General features: G+C 43.3%; 1 protein-coding gene and 1 long non-coding RNA gene across 2 annotated transcripts in view; one reads left to right on the top strand and one right to left on the bottom strand.

Annotated features, from left to right (window-relative positions):
* Positions 1-1,760, top strand: part of LOC134467509 (uncharacterized) — a 1,834-nt gene extending 74 nt beyond the window's left edge. The window contains exons 1-4 of the long non-coding RNA XR_010038592.1: positions 1-146; positions 948-1,047; positions 1,302-1,401; positions 1,631-1,760. The exon at positions 1-146 is cut by the window's left edge and continues 74 nt beyond it. This is a non-coding gene — a long non-coding RNA (uncharacterized LOC134467509). The remainder of the gene's footprint in view (positions 147-947; positions 1,048-1,301; positions 1,402-1,630) is intronic.
* LOC134467062 (protein sidekick-2-like) overlaps positions 1-5,000 on the bottom strand; it is a 590,275-nt gene that overhangs the window by 413,175 nt on the left and 172,100 nt on the right. The window lies entirely within an intron of this gene.

Below are 5,000 nucleotides of genomic sequence, written 5' to 3'. Positions count from 1 at the left end.
ATTCTAAGCACACTTATGCCGTGAGTGCACACCCACCATCTTTCCTTTCTCATCTGCCTCGACAAGAGTAACTACAGAATCGGCTGTGGAGGGAACAACGTTTACACTTCGGAGATTATTTGACGATGGAAGGATTTATTGGCAAGGTAAAATTACTAATATCTTTCCGAAATGTTGAGTTTGAGTTGAGTTCGATGGAACATTAGGTTCAGTGCCCCATATTGTGTAACACGATGTCAGTAGGAAGCCTGGCTAAAAAATAACGTTCACCGGTGTTAGCTAACTGGCCATTGAGACTCTCGATGTAACTGGCTCATCATTGCCAAGGACATACCGGTACAAGTCTTTACGGTAGTTATGTCTGTTAGCATCGTGAAGAACTTTTTTCACTTCGGAGATTAAAAGACGAGTGAAATACTTATTTGCAAGGTAAAGTTAAAAAAAAAATCCGAAATGTTGAGTTCGAGGGAACATTAGGTTCAGTGCCCCATATTGTGTAATACAGTGTTAGCAGCGAAGGCTGGTTAAAATTAACATTCACCAGTGTTAGCATGGCTAGCTAAATGGCGCGTAATTGCCAAGGACATGCATGTCATAACGGTAGTTCTGTCTTGTAGCAGCTAAATGCACATTACTTAATGTCATTATCTTTCCGTTATTTTGTATGTATTGTGTGATTGTACTAAACTTGGTCTTGTTTGGTAAGTTAGTCTTGCTTGATTATGGTACTGGGGTGCAGCAAGTAGATGGTATTCATGCACATTTTCAGAATGTTCCATGCACATTTAACACATGTAATGCTTTAATTTTGCATCACTGTGCGCATGCAACAGTTGGTCAGAAAAAAAAAAGATATGACTGTTTTCGTCTCTCTCTCTCTCTCTCTCTCTCTCTCTCTCTCTCTCTCTCTCTCTCTCTCTCTCTCTCTCTCTCTCTCTCTCTCTCAGGTGAATGTGGCGTTGTAAGGGGCGCTCATAGTCGTTCCAACAAGACACGATTTGCTGACCCATTATAAGCGCAAACTCAGGACTTCGGTCGCCCTGCAAGGTATTCATGCATGTTTTCAGAATGTCCATGCACATTTAAGACATGGAATGCTTTCATTTTGCATCACAGTGCATGCAACAGTTGATCAGAAACAAAAAGATTTGACTGTTTTCATCTCTCTCTCTCTCTGTCTGTCTGTCTCTCTGTCTGTCTGTCTCTCTCTCTGTCTCTCTCTCTCTCTCTCTCTCTCTCTCTCTCTCTCTCTCTCTCTCTCTCTCTGTCTCTCTCTCTCTCTCTCTCTCTCTCTCTCTCAGGTGAATGTGGCGTTGTAAGGGGCGCTCATAGTCGTTCCAACAAGTCACGATTTGCTGACCCATTATAAGCGCAAACTCGGGACTTTGGTCGCCCTGCAAGGTATTCATGCATGTTTTCAGAATGTCCATGCACATTTAAGACATGGAATGCTTTAATTTTGCATCACGGTGCATGAAACAGTTGGTGAAAAAATTCAAAAAACGGAAAAACTTGACTGTTCTCTATCTTTCTCTGTCTGTCTCTCTCTCTCTCTCTGTCTCTCTGTCTCTGTCTCTCTCTCTCTGTCTCTCTCTCCGTCTCCCTCTCTTTCTCTCTCTCTCCCTCTCAGGTGAATGTGGCGTTGTAAGGGGCGCTCATAGTCGTTCCAACAAGGCATTTTGCTGACAGCAAGGCGATTTGCTGACCCATTAGAAGCGCAAACTCGGGACTTTGGTCGCCCTGCAAGGTATTCATGCATGTTTTCAGAATGTCCCTGCACATTTAAGACATGGAATGCTTTAATTTTGCATCACTGTGCGCATGCAACAGTTGGTCAAAAACAGAGACTTGACTGACTGTTTTTATCTCTCTCTCTTGCTCTCTCTCTCTTGCGCGCTTTCTTTCTTTCTTTCTTTCTTTCTTTCTTTCTTTCTTTCTTTCTTTCTTTCTTTCTTTCTTTCTTTCTTTCTTTCTCTCTTTCTCTCTTTCTCTCTCTCTCTCTCTCTCTCTCTCTCGATTTTTGAAGTAGACGAGTTATGCCCTATATTAGTTAGAGGTGCTCCGATCACCATTTTTTGGCCCGATCACCGATACCGATCACCAAAAATCTTTATCTGCCGATTACCGATCATTGCCGATCACAAAAATGATTTCCTATTTTTTTAATAGCCTATTAATTATCCTTATTGAATACCATTTCTGCCCATAAACCAATCAATCTTAATTTGCACATGTCTATTATTAGGCTATTATTATTATTACTATTATTATTATTATTATTATTATTATTATCTTTCAGACTAGTGTTGGTAATAGGCCTACAGTCTACAGTATTAATCAATGTATAAGTTATTGCATAGAATAACTAAACTATTTAAGATTGTATTGAAACTGAAACATTACATCAAATAGTCTTCCACATATGAGAACAAAACAACCTGTCGCTTTAAATGAGCAGCCTCATGAGGAGAGCCCCTCCCCTCTCTTTCACCGTCCACAGTTGCAGTGCTCCACTACCGTTCTGAATCTCTCTCTCAAGTTTTAACCACAACTGTCGCCGTTTGGTGTTTCAGCGACTATCAAACGAATCGACTGACTGCCAATTACAACTTTGAAAACAATAATTGACATGTTTGTGCTGACAACGCGAAGTTGTCGCGTGCTGACCGAGGCAACTACACAGGTTATAACGTAAAATGGCTCACTGGCGAGTACTCAATCGCAAATTACATTGTCAGGTAAACGGCGCATGGATCGGAAAATCAGATCATTGTTGATGCAGATATGGTTATGAATGGTGGAAATGAAGGGGGGAATGGCGAAAAGTTATAGACAAGCAAAGATGCCTTCTTTTGGTGCAGTTGCAGCTGCGCAGAGCCAGCGCCTACATGCAGCGCCAGGTGCAAAGGCAAATGGTTGCGTGAGGAATTTAATATCTCTCGATCGTTTTTTTGATCGGCATGTTTTTCCGATCACCGATCAGGCTATTTTTGGCCATTATCGGCCGGTCATGATCGGCAGCCGAGCAATCGGAGCACCTCTAATATTAGTGTTTCTCAACGGGGGCGGTAGGGAGCTCTAGGGGGGCGGTGGGAAGGATACAGCCGATAGGGAGAGGTGCTTAGTTGCTATTGGGGGGCATTCTTTTTTAATACTAAGGGGGGTGTTGTCAGGCTTATGATGAGGCCAAGGGGGCGTTTGTTCAAAAAAAGCTTGAGAACCACTGTCCTGAGTTTGGCATTATAAGTTGTATGTGATTTGTCTCTTTTGTGTCTTCAGATAAATGCTGAATTCAAGAGAATAACTACAATGCCCTTGCAGTCGAGATTCCTGTCCCAGCTAGACATATTGTCTGACAAGCTGCTGAAGCTGTTCAAAAACAGAGGAGGACAGATTGACAAACGCCTAGAGAACATTTTGGCTTGCATGACTGAGGTAAGAGAATTTGAGAATTTTGGGATAGTGCTGATTAGTGTTGACATAGAATTCCATGAAATAATAATTTATCCTTCCTTGATGCAGGATGATGTTGATGGGGGATGTGAATGCATCCTGAAGGCATTGTATGTGTTCCTTGTTAAAATTCCATAAAATAATGTATCCTTCCTTGATGCAGGATGATGATGACATTGATGGAGGACGTGAATGCATCCTGAAGGCATTGTGTGTGTTCCTTGTGAAAATTCCATAAAATAATGTATCCTTCCTTGATGCAGGATGATGTTGATGGAGGACGTGAATGCATCCTGAAGGCGTTGTGTGTGTACCTCAATGAAGACCCCAAATGTCTACTTCGCGCGTTTGTGGTGAGTGCAAGCAGTGTGCTGTGCATGTCGCAAGGTGATGATGTTCTCTGTGCCCCTTCTCCGTCTCAGTCTTTTTCCCCTTTCTCTGTCTTTCTGTCCTCTCTCTCGCTCTTTCACTCTCTCTCCCCTCTCTCACACTTCACTATTTCTGTCTCTCTTCTGCCACACTGTCTCTCTCTCTGTGCCCTCTCTCTCTCTAACCTCCATAGCGCAGAGCCTATGTTTTAACCTTACTGTCACTGAAATTGTAATGGTTATGTCTGAATCTGTTACTTATGGCTCTCGCTACTGTCATTGCAATGTTATGGTAGTTGAGTACTTTCAGCAAAAAGTGAGCAGGCCTGCAGCCTACCCCCATCCGCAGGGGCTACGTTCCCTTTTGCCCAAAAACAGGGTACGGCGTAGAAGTAGAGTTTTCCATGAAAGGGATGTTGGGAGTTCCTTCTATAAACCACCAACTCCAAACACTAACCCATTTTCCCAACAAACTCCAACTGAACAACTGTTCTTTTGTTTGATCTTCTCTTTCGTTTGACTGTTCCCTCTGCAGGCACAAGACGAAATCCAAGTGCAAGAGGGAATGGAGGAAACGACTGTAGGGATCTACATCGTCAAAGCAGATGCCACCAGCAAAGCAGATGACATTGGCATCATTTTGGAAGGCCAGCAGGTGTTGCAGGATGTGGATAATGTGCCATTGGCTGTCGCGTTGTTGTTTGGATTGATTTACGCCCTAAATCTGAACTACCCCGACGGCACACTTTTGAAGTCCTGCAGAAAATTATCATGGAGGTGGAAGGCACCATGCTGTCCAAAAAGGTTCAGGTACTGAAAAACCAACTCATTTAAAACACACACACACACACACACACACACACACACACACACACACACACTCGTACTGGAAGAGACTGAGCCTCGGAGCAAGCATTCAAAACACACACACACACACACGTACTGGAAGAGACTGAGCCTCGGAGCAAGCATACAAAACACACACACACACACACACACACACACACACACACACACACACACACACACACACACACACGTACTGGAAGAGACTGAGCCTCGGAGCAAGCATTCAAAACACACACACACACACACACACACACACACACTCGTACTGGAAGAGACTGGGCCTCAGCTCAGAGCAAGCATTCAAAACACACACACACACACACACACACA

Source organism: Engraulis encrasicolus, chromosome 17 (genome assembly GCF_034702125.1).
Source record: "Engraulis encrasicolus isolate BLACKSEA-1 chromosome 17, IST_EnEncr_1.0, whole genome shotgun sequence".
In the NCBI taxonomy this organism is placed as follows: Eukaryota; Metazoa; Chordata; class Actinopteri; order Clupeiformes; family Engraulidae; genus Engraulis; species Engraulis encrasicolus.
The sequence above is the reverse complement of the archived record's forward strand: the minus strand, read 5'-3'. Positions and strand labels throughout refer to the sequence as shown.